Source organism: Dendrobates tinctorius, unplaced genomic scaffold (assembly GCF_039654945.1).
Source record: "Dendrobates tinctorius isolate UK_male_01 unplaced genomic scaffold, ASM3965494v1 ptg000011l, whole genome shotgun sequence".
In the NCBI taxonomy this organism is placed as follows: domain Eukaryota; kingdom Metazoa; phylum Chordata; class Amphibia; order Anura; family Dendrobatidae; genus Dendrobates; species Dendrobates tinctorius.
Window position 1 is genome coordinate 46256784 of NW_027361679.1, and position 12684 is coordinate 46269467.

Below are 12684 nucleotides of genomic sequence, written 5' to 3' on the forward strand. Positions count from 1 at the left end.
CCATATTCAAAGCTTTCAGGCCTGTATACTTACAATATGGGTTGCAAATTAGGATTTGGCAGTAGTGTCCTGGGCAAGTTCCTTCATGAAAAAAGCACGATGTAGTTTAGATTTGTGTTGTGTGCAACATTTATTTTTACAATCAAACAAAACAACAAAAATAGTAAAAAATAAGATTTTTTTGAATTCCACTCTCACCACCCTATAAAATGCAGCTTGGACAACAAACCATCGCAAAATTACTATGTATATACTCGTGTATAAGCCGCCCCGGCCCAAAAAATGGGAACACTTATAGTATAAGCCCAGTGTGTAATCCATACACTATGGCCCCATATGCTGTTCCATAGAATATGCCCCCATATGATGCCAAAAAAAAAAAAAAAACAATTGTGGGTCCATCGCCCCTGTCTGCCACTCCTTGTGTCAGTGACTGTTCATCCAGCAGAGGGGGCCACGCACTTATCACATCAACGCACCCACTGAGGATGCAGCAGAGACCGCAGTGAGCAGCAATGGACCCAGGAAAGGTGAATATCACTATGCTTGCAACGCACAGATTCAGGAATGGTAATGTTACCACTGAAGACAGGAAGGGAGACAGTGGAGAAGCGAGCAAGGCTACAGATATGACAGCAGGATGATCTGTGACACCCCTGCTCCCCCTCTGACCCACAGGGAGATGACCCGTGTATAAGCCAAGAGGGGGACTTTTAGCCCCAAAAATGGGCGTAACATCTTGGCGTATACACGAGTATATACAGTACCTCCCCCTACAGTATTTACACATAAATTCACACACCCACCCATGCAAACTACTTCACACTGTCCTTCATAATTAAAATCCCTCCCCACACCTGAAACTTTTTAAAAACAATAGCACAATGTATGAAAAACATACATGTGTGTGTGTATATATACATATACATGCTGGGCAGGCAGCAGCAGGTACAGCATGGGACTCCAGCGTGGTGGCTAGCAGTGACAGCAGTGATGGGGGTTCTGCGGCAGAGGGTTCCAGTGGCGGTTGTGGGGGTCATGGTGATGACAAGTTTAGCTGGAAAGGCGGCAAGACACAGTCGCTGGCTGTGACGGGGATGGGTGCGCAGGCATCGGCAGTCACACAGACAAAACGAAAACCTATGCTTGCAAGAAAATTTTTATACTCACACTCAAACTCCTGCTCGCTGGAGGTCCAATAGTGGATGGCTGTCAAAAATCAAGTTGGTTGCTGGATGTCTGGCTGGCTGGTGTATATGTGGCAGAATCCAGTGGCTGTGTGTGTCTCCAGTAGCTCTTTCTCCTTTGCATTCAGGGTGATGAATGCCCTCTCTCTACCTTTCCTATAGGGTGGGTGGAGATTGGCAGGTGCTTTCCCCAAATTTGATACTTTTTGGAGCATGCTCAGTGCAAAAAGCGGATCCGGCGCCGGAATCAGGCAAAAACCGGATGCCGCCGGATCCGGCGGCCATAGGCTACCATTATAAAAAAAAAACGCATGTCGCCGGATCCGGCGTCATCCGGTTTTTTACCGCAGACAAAAAACGTTACATGTAACATTTTTTCCAGACGCCGGACAGGCTGTTTTTGCCGGATCCAGCAAAAACCGGATACGCCGCATAGGCATCCGGCGCAATGCGGCAATAATGAAACTCTATGGGGAAAAAGCCGGATCCGGTTTTTACACTTTTCGCCGCATCGCGTCTGATGCACAAAAACTGATGTGTGAAAGTAGCCTAAGATGCGCCAATTCTGGCACTTAACCTCTCTCTTCCCACTGCGATGTAGCGTTGGCATATGAGGTAAGAAGGGGTTAATGTCACCTTGCTATTGAAAGGTGACATTAAGCCCAGTTAATAATGGAGAGGCGTCAAGACGCCTCTCCATTATTAATCTAAGTAATAAAGGGTTAAAATAACACACATTCAGAATAAAGTATTTTAATGAAATAAAACACTACACATTTTTTCATAATTTTTATTACACGCCTAAATCCATTCGAAGCCCTCGATCACCTGCAAAAAAAATTTAAAAAAAACAAAACAACAGTATACTCCCTGTCGGACGCAGTCCCTCTATAATAAGGATTGTCCCACGACGATCTTCCCTATAGAGCGGTCACATCAGGAGATGTGACCGCTTTATAGACCTCCAATGACACACTGACCGGAGATAACCCTCCGGCAGTGTGTCATCGGAGATAAGCCTCTCGCTTCGCAAAGTGACAGGTGAACTCAGGTGACTTGTTGGCGGCGGAGTGATACAATGACGGAGATAATCCTCCGCATTGTATCACTGGAACCTCTGGTGAGCGGTCACATCAGCTGATGTGACAGCTCTCCATGGGCGATCGTCGTGGGACAATCGTATTAATTGGACGATGTGGGACACGGAGTATAGTGTTTGTTTATTTTTTTTTCAGGTGAGTGAGGGCTTCAGGGATTAGCAGAATATGGTGAGTATGGACTATATGTGTACTGTATTTTTTTTTTTTCCTTCGCTCAACACATTAGCCGGATGATGGGACTGCTACTGTCCCATCATTGACTAATGTGTCAATCACTGTCACTGTAGCGCTTCTGATGGCCTTTCACGCCCCCACGCCAATGACATCAGGGAGAAAACCTTTTCCTTGGCGTGGTCACTGGATGGAAGTTCAGGAATTAACATATAGAAAATGGGTGCACAGCCTGTATATGACCACTGGGTTCTCCATCATGTACCAATCTCTAATAATAAATGCGCTAAGCAGCTTCCGTCCGGTTGTAACGCAGCTTCTGTCCGGTTGTAACTTGGCGACGTCACATCCAGACAGAAGCTGCCTTTGGCGGTAGCACTGTGCCTCTTCTGCCCCCCGCACACTCCCTGACACCATATACCTTCCTAACACACACCTTCCTCACCATGCCAGCTGTCACCACACACTTCTGCCCATGTTAACCATCAACACACACTCCTCAATACACACTCCTCTCACCTTTCACCATCTCCACTCACGTCCCCCCCCTTTCACTCCACATGCGACCCTTTCTCTCACTCCGTCTCATACGCTCTCATCGCCACTGCTCCACGATCGCCGTCGGCATCGGCACGATCCCCGACATCTTCCGCCGGCGCCATCCTGGATCCAGACGTTGTCCACGCCGGCGACATGTTCTTGCGGCGACGCCATCTTGGATCAGCGAAATCCCGCGATACTCAAGATGGTGTTGGCGAAATCCCGCGGGATTTCGTCATTTACCTCACGCCGACTTGCTGTGCAGACGTGTTGCCTTGCTCCTCTGCCTGTTCACTGCTGGTGTCTAATTACAGGGCCAATTTGCCTCTACCACTTCATAACTACTGCTGGACAATTACAGGGCCAATTTGCCTCTACCACTTCATAACTACTGCTGGGCAATTACAGGGCCAATTTTGCCTCGACTAGGAGGACACCAGTTTCTTTAAACGTTAAGCATAACTAAAGGAGGACCCCAGTTTAAGTCTTCTGCATAATTACACCAGTTAATAAGTCATTTATCTCACGCCATTTATATGCCCTGTTTTGCTGTACCCCACTTCTATAAGAAGACTATAAGTACTATAAGTATCTGTTTACACTACAATACTCCAGGACGCCTTCTTCACTGCCAGATAACTGCCAAATAGACTCCTTTACCTGTGCCAACATGATTCATACCAAAAAGTATGCCAATGCCAGTGAAAGGAAAGCAGCTTTAGCACTACGTCAAAAACAACGCCGTGCTAATGAGACTCCTGAGGAATAACACCATCGCCTTGACAAGATTAAGGCTTATAAACTCCGTCGTCTCACACATGAATCCCCTAACTCTAAATCTATTAGATTGGCTGAAGAAGCCTCTGCACGCCGTCACCGCCAACAACAGACGGCTTCTTTCTCATCATTATTATTAGACTCACAACAGGATGCTTCCACATCAGCATGTGGAACAAGTTACTACCACACTTCATCCTATATGCCGTTCACTGACATAACTAATCAGCAATCTGTTTCTGCCCTATCAATACCACCATTAGTCAATACCGACGCACAGTTTCTTCACATACAAGCTGCAACAGTTAGCCCGCAGAAAGTGCAACCAAGACAAATATACGTTGGTCTCAAAACTAGGCGCAACCCACCGTTTGGACATGCACTTCTACTACAACCTCACATTTTCACTAATGATGAAAACAGTATTACTGAACACGGCTGTGGTGACATGATCCATGTATGTGAGCATTGCCAAGCTTTGCATTTTATAGCAGAGATACCTTCTGATAACAACTTTACGCTCTGCTGTCAGAAGGGTAAAGTCCATGTACCCATACTACAATATCCTGATGTCTTTACACGTTTGCTGAAAGGGCACGTTTGCTGAATTTAGCAAAAATTTCATGGATGATATTTGAAGTATTAACAATTCCTTTGCTTTTGCCTCCATGGGTGCAAATATTTCACCATCTCCTGGATATGGCCCATACTGTTTCCGCATACATGGCCAGATGTATCATAGAACTGGAACACTACATCCCTCAGATGACCATCAACGCGCATTTGCCCAACTTTACATTCTCGATACCGCTACCGCAAACGAACAACGCTTACGATGTAAAGAAAATCAAAAATGTCATCCTACATTGATGAACATTATTGCCCTTCAAATCCAAACTATTAATCCTTTTGTGGCAACAGCTAAAGAGATAGGTGGGATGGCTGTTCACCACATCTCCTTCTCAAGGTGTGCTGCTCACAGTGCCGCACAACACATGGTCAACGCTACATCACTATCCTCCCGATGCGATAGAATCGGGCCTTAATCTAGTACAATATAATAGAAGAAATCATGAAGTTCAGTCTCTCACAGTATTAACACAAATGATAATATAAAATTGTCAAATACACTAACAAAGCATAATATTACCCCCCGGAATTGACGCCACTTTGTTGGCGTTCTCCACATGCACCATACAGAACAACTTGTACATTTGGTAAAGCACAATAAAAGCAACCCTTTCACCCTACTTACAAATGCTCGTGTAAAGGCAAAACGCACATTGAGGAATGGGCACTTTCCCTTTTTTTTGCACTTTATTAGATATGTTTCAGGTTTTTGTGCTTACATTTTATAGTTTTTATGAATTGCAGATCTAGATGTACAGTGAGTGCCTTGTACCCCCAGGTGCTTCATAGCAGTTTATAATGTTGAACGGTGAAAATAAAAAATTAAAAGAAAAAACTTTTTCTCACAAAAATTGTATTTTAGCCCCAATACAAAATGAACCCCAAAAAATAGTTGCGCAATTTCTCCTGAATACACCGATACCCCATTAGTGGTCGAAAACTACTTTTGAGCTGTAGCGCAATGGTCAGAAGGGAAAAAACGCCATATTGGAGTTCAGATTTTGCTGGACTGGTTTGAGAGTACCATGTCACAGCAGAACCCACCAAAAGTGACCCCATTGTTTAAACTACACTTCTCAATAAATTCATGTAAGGGTGCAGTTATCATATTGACACCACATGTGCGACACAGAATTTTATGGGCAGTGAAATAAAAATAATTACATTTTTACCAACAAAATTTAGTTTTATCCCCAGATTTTACATTTTCACAAGAAATGAAGAATGTAGACAGTCCCCATAGGTGACTGTGTGGTACTGTTTAACCATATGGTGCAACTCGGGAGGGACAAAGCACTATTTGCCTCCTGGACAGCAGAATTTCTTACAATAGTTTGCATTCTCCATATACAAAGCCTCAAAGTGCTAGAAAAGCAGTATCCCCCTTCAAGTGATCTCATTTTGGAAATTAAACCCCTATGGGAAATTATCTAGTGTACATGTGCTGTGATAATTTTGACTCCGTGGGTGTTTTACTGAAACAAGAAGCAGTGGATGTTGCCGAGTGAAAATTGAAACCTGCCATTGTAGTACCCAGAACATTGTAGAGACCAGTGCATTGTAATGCCCAGAACTTTGTAGTGACCAGTACGATGTAGTGACCAACTCATGCTTCTGGAGACACGCACCTGTAAATTATGCGGACTGTTATCGCTACAGAAATGGCCAACATGTGGAAGCTAAATGTGGTTTAGGCACACTTGGGATAAAAAGTGATGGGGCATTTGATTTGGGAGGGCAGAATTTGCTGAATTTGTTTTGGGGTCCAAGGAGCTATATCGCTTTTCCAGAGCCTTTGTGCTGACAGTAACGTGGAAGGTCCCTATATTTCTGATAGCAGATGATAAACCTGAGTGGGGACTTGCTTTTTGTGGATTGATTTGAAGCTTTTGTTAGGACAATTTTACATAACATTTGGGATCACATTTATCTGGCATTCTATGCTGAGCATTTATATCAGGGTTTCCATCTAAACTTCATAGTGACGTAATTCAGATGAAACCCCAGAGGGATCCATTTACTATAATGAGGCAGTAGAGTTACTCTGGACTCCGTCTGGTCTGTTTTAAGCATTGTCCTTTTCAGAAGTGCACAAAACTGCTTTTATGCATGCCTAAAAAGATGTCCACTACCAGATGATAGGTCAGACAGCGCCCACAGTGCCTCCATCTAGCTCATTATAGGGGATCTTCTGCCCAGGGTTCCTTCTGAATCATGTATTTCAGAGATTTACATGAAAACCCATGTTTAAGCGCTCAGTGGTAGACCACAGGTTATAAGTGCGACAAGCCTTACTGTGATATTTGGGAAGCAGAATGAACAAATCAACAGCAGGTGAAGAATTGATTTTGTTTATTTTTTCCACAGTTCCTCGTGCAGTATAAGTGCTTAGACGACTTTATTCTTTGGGTAGGTGCGATTCCAGCGTTACCAGATTTATATATTTTTTTTTCTGTCTGGCTGCTATCACACACTATAAAACGCTTTTTATTGTGTATCACTGTATTTTGAGACCTATAATTTTTCTATATTTCTGCTGACAGTGTCATGTGGGGGCTTGTTTTTTGCAGGACAAGTTGACATTTTTATTGATACCATTCTCAGACACATGACATTTTTGATCGCATCCTATTCTGACTTTTGGAAGGCAGAATGAACAAAAAACAGCAATACAAGAATTGTTTTTTTAGATTTCTTTTTATGCCGTTCCACGTGTGGTAAAATTGATAAGGTAGCTTTATTCCTCAGGTCAGTACGATTACAGTAATACCACATTCATATAGTTTTTTTATGTTTTGGTGATTTTACACAATAAAAACTATTTTATAGAAAAAATAATTGTTTGCATTGCTTTATTCTTAGAGCTATAACTTTTTTATTTTTCTGCTGATGGAGCTGTATGGTGACATGTTTTTTGTGGGATCATAGAATCATAGAATCATAGAATCATAGAGTTGGAAGGGACCTCCTGGGCCATCTGGTCCAACCCCCTGCTCAAAGCAGGATTCGCTAAATCATCCCAGTCAGATGTCTGTCCAGCCTCTGTTTGAAGACATCCATTGAAGGAGAACTCACCACTTCTCGTGGCAGCTTGTTCCACTCATTGATCACTCTAACTGTCAAAAAGTTTTTTCTAATATCTAATCTGTGTCTCCTCCCATTCAGTTTCATCCCATTGCTTCTAGTCTTTCCTTGTGCAAATGAGAATAAAGATTATCCTTCTACAATGTGGCAGCCCTTGAGATATTTGTAGACAGCTATTAAGTCTCCTCTCAGTCTTCTCTTTTGCAAACTAAACAATCCCAAATCCTGCAACCTTTCCTCATAAGACAGGGTTTGCAGACCGGTCACCATTCTGGTTGCTCTTTTCTGAACTTGCTCCAGTTTGTTGATGTCTTTTTTAAAATGTGGTGCCCAAAACTGGACACAATATTCCAGATGAGGTCTGACCAAAGAGGAGTAGAGGGAAATAATGACTTCACGTGATCTAGACTGTATGCTTCTGTTAATACATCCTAGAATTGCATTTGCTTTTTTTGCTGCTGCATCACACTGTTGACTCATATTCAGTTTGTGATCTATTAGTATACCCAAGTCTTTTTCACATGTGCTGTTGCTTAGGCCTATTCCTCCCATTCTGTATATGCTTTTTTCATTTTTATTGCCCAGATGTAATACTTTGCATTTTTCCCTGTTAAAAACCATTCTGTTAGTTGCTGCCCACTTCTCCAGTTTATTTATATCTTTTTGAATCCTCTCTCTCTCTTCTCTAGTATTAGCTATCCCTCCTAGCTTTGTGTCATCAGCAAATTTAATCAGTTTACCCTCAATTCCTTCATCTAAATCGTTGATAAAGATGTTGAACAATACAGGGCCCAGGACAGAGCCCTGTGGTACCCCACTTGTGACATTCTTCCAACTGGATGTGCAGCCATTTACGACCACTCTTTGGGTCCGATCACTAAGCCAATTATGAATCCACTTAACAGTTGCCTTGTCCATTCTATACTTAGTCATTTTTTCAATAAGGATTGTATGAGATACTTTGTCAAATGCTTTGCTGAAGTCAAGATATACTATATCTACAGCATTTCCTTGATCCACCCAATCAGTGATTCCATCATAGAAGGAAATTAAGTTAGTCTGATATGACTTATTAGTTACAAACCCATGCTGACTCTGTTTAATCACTTCATTCTTATCCAGGTACTGACATACATGTTGTTTAATAATTTGTTCAAAGATCTTTCCTGGTATAGAAGTCAGACTCACCGGCCTATAGTTGACTGGGTCCACCTTCTTCCCCTTTTTGAAGATAGGAACAACATTTGCTCTTCTCCAGTCTTCTGGGACTTCTCCTGTTCTCCAAGAATTTTCAAATATTATGGAGAGGGGTTCAAAAATTTCTTCTGCTATCTCCTTCAGTACTCTGGGGTGTAATTCATCTGGACCTGGAGACTTGAATTCATTTAGGTTAGCTAAGTGTTTCCTCACTATCTTTCTGTTTATAGATATCCTGGATTCTTCTATTCCCTTAATAGGACAGTGAAGAACAGTTGATGTCACATTTCCTTTCTGAGAGAAAACAGATGCAAAATAGGAATTTAAAAGTTCGGCCTTCTCAACATCCTGTCTTACCATTTCATCATTTTCATCCTGTAAAAATCCTATAGCATCTTTGACTTTTCTTTTACTTTTGACATATCCCCAAAATCCTTTATTATTGCTTTTGACATCTCTTGCAAGCCTCAATTCATTGTCAGCTTTAGATAATCTGATTTGTGCCCTGCAGGTTCTACAGACAGCATTATATTCTTCTTTAGATATGCCTCCCTCTTTCCATTTTATAAACATTTTTTTCTTCCTTTTTAGCATGTGCTTAAGTTCTGTGTTCATCCATCCTGGCTTCCTTAAATGCTTCCTATTCTTCCCTCTTTTCGGAATTGTTAACAATTGTGCTTTGAGAATTTCATTTTTCAAGATTTCCCATCCTTCCTGGACATTTTTGTCTTTAAGGATATCCAGCCATTGGATCTCTCCAATTCTCTTTCTGAATCCCTTAAAATCTGCCTTTCTGAAATCTAACCTTGACGTCTGAGTCTTCACAGGTCTTCCTCCTCTAGTTATCCAAAATTCTAAAATAGCATGGTCGCTACCTCCTAGGGTCCCAGCCACTTTTACCTCCTCAACCATTTCCTCCCTGTTTATAAGGATTAGATCCAAGGTAGCAGTTCCCCTTGTTTTCTCCCCTACCTTTTGAAAGATAAAGTTGTTAGCAAGAGAGGATAAGAATTTCCTTGACCTGTTAGTTTTGCCTGAGAGAGATTCCCAACAAATGTCTGGATAGTTGAAATCTCCCATGGCAACTATGTCATATTTTTGGGAGAACTTGGCCATTTGATGCATAAAGAGTTCATCCATATCTTCAGCTTGCACAGGTGGCCTGTAGTAAATGCCTACAATGGTGTCCTTTCCATTGCTCTGTCCTTGTATTCTTACCCAAACAGTTTCCACAGAACTCCCAGTCTCTGAAGCTTCAATCTCTGTGCAGATATACGCGTTTCTAACATACAATGCGACACCTCCTCCTCGTTTATCAAGTCTGTTTCTTGCAAATAAGTTGTATCCTTCTAGTCTTGTATTCCAATCATGTGTATTGTCCCACCAAGTTTCAGTGATTCCAATGACATCATATTTCTTTTCCTGCGTTAGTAGTTCCAATTCTCCTTGTTTGTTGCCCATGCTTTGTGCATTAGTATAGAAACATTTTAGTTTGTGATTGGTTTCTCTTTCTCCAATATTTTTATTAATTAGATTCTTTTGTCTTTGTTCTTCCTGTTCTTCCTTTCCACTTCTAATAGCAGAGTTCTCAATAGCATTTGTCAGGTGTATGGCTTTTTCTAGTCTTTTGCTTCCCTTCCCATGTTGTTCTAGTTTAAAGCTCTCCTTACAAGTGTAGCAAGACGACTTCCAAATACATGTTTTCCAGTCTTCGTAAGGTGCACCCCATCTCTAGCAAGTAGTCCATCGTAAAGGTACCTCACTCCGTGATCCAGAAATCCAAATCGTTGCTGACGGCACCAGCGACGTAGCCAGTTGTTCACCTGCAGAATCTTATTCCACCTCCTTGTTCCATGGCCATCCACTGGGAGGATAGAAGAGAAGACCACCTGCGCTCCCAGTTCTTTCACTTTCTTGCCTAAGTCTTCAAAGTCTCTGCAGATGGTTTCCAGGTTGTTTCTTGCGGTGTCATTTGTCCCCACATGTAGTAGCAGGAATGGGTAGTCATCTGTAGATCTGAAGAGTCCTGATATCCTGTCAGACACATCTTTAATTTTTGCACCTGGAAGACAGCACATTTCTCTTGAAGTTATATCCGGTCTGCAGATAGCGGCCTCTGTTCCTCTCAACAGGGAATCCCCCATGACCACCACTCTCCGTTTCTTCTTCACAACATTTTTCTTTCTCCATCCAGGAGGACTCTGAAGGCGTACAAGGTTGCTGTTTGTGGGCAAAGTCTTATCCTGATGTATTTCTTCATTGGTTTCCTGCGTGAGAGCCTGGTACTGGTTCCTGAGGAGTATGGGTGCTGACTGCCTCCTGATCCTCCTGCTTCTCTGGGTCACATGTCTCCATTCCTGTTTCTTCAGGTGCACTTCGAATTTCTTCTCTTTGCTGTAAACTAAGATGACATTTACAGCAATACCATTTATATTTACATTGATTTTTCTGATTGTGTTTTATTCCACTTTTTGTTCAGCAGTATGATAATAAAGTATCATGTTTTGGCTATTTTTTTCTTTTTTTTACGGTGTTCACTTAAGAGGTTAACTAGTCGGGTCGTTCCAAATGCGTCAATACCAATCCTGGGTATTTTTATTGTTTTGGTTTTTTCATAAAAATATTTATGGGTACAATATATACACTCACTGGCCACTTTATTAGGTACACCTGTCCAACTGTGTGTTAAGACTTAATTTCTAATCAGCCAATCACATGGCGGCAACTCAGTGCATTTAGGCATGTAGACATGGTCAAGACAATCTCCTGCAGTTCAAACCGAGCATCAGTATGGGGAAGAAAGGTGATTTGAGTGCCTTTGAACGTGGCATGATTGTTGGTGCCAGAAGGGCTGGTCTGAGAATTTCAGAAACTGCTGATCTACTGGGATTTTCACGCACAACCATCTCTAGGGTTTACAGAGAATGGTCCGAAAAAGAAAAAAAATCCAGTGAGCGGCAGTTCTGTGGCCGGAAATGCCATGTTGATGCCAGAGGTCAGAGGAGAATGGGCAGACTGGTTCGAGCTGATAGAAAGGCAACAGTGACTCAAATTGCCACCCGTTACAACCAAGGTAGGCAGAAGAGCATCTCTGAACGCACAGTGCGTCGAACTTTGAGGCAGATGGGCTACAGCAGCAGAAGACCACAATGGGTACCACTCCTCTCAGCTAAGAACAGGAAACTGAGGCTAAAATTTGCACAAGCTCATCGAAATTGGACAGTAGAAGATTGGAAAAACGTTGCCTGGTCTGATGAGTCTCGATTTCTGCTGCGACATTGGGATGGTAGGGTCAGAATTTGGCGAAAACAACATGAAAGCATGGATCCATCCTGCCTTGTATCAACGGTTCAGGCTGGTGGTGGTGGTGTCATGGTGTGGGGAATTTTTTCTGGGCACTCTTTGGGCCCCTTGGTACCAATTGAGCATCGTTGCAACGCCACAGCCTACCTGAGTATTGTTGCTGACCATGTCCATCCCTTTATGACCACAATGTACCCAACATCTGATGGCTACTTTCAGCAGGATAATGCGCCATGTCATAAAGCTCGAATCATCTCAGATTGGTTTCTTGAACATGACAATGAGTTTACTGTACTCAAATGGCCTCCTCAGTCACCAGATCTCAATCCAATAGAGCATCTTTGGGATGTGGTGGAACGGGAGATTCGCATCAGGGATGTGCAGCCGACAAATCTGCGCCAACTGTGTGATGCCATCATGTCAATATGGTCCAAAATCTCTGAGGAATGCTTCCAGCACCTTGTTGAATCTCTGCCACGAAGAATTGAGGCAGTTCTGAAGGCAAAAGGGGGTCCAACCCCTTACTAGCATGGTGTACCTAATAAAGTGGCCAGTGAGTGTATATATTTTATTATTTTGTGATTTTTTGAAAAAATATTTTTACAACTTTTTGTTACTTTTTACTTACTCCCACTATTGGACTTTCACTTTTTGCAGTCTGATCATTGTTATAAACCATTGCAATGCAGAAGCAT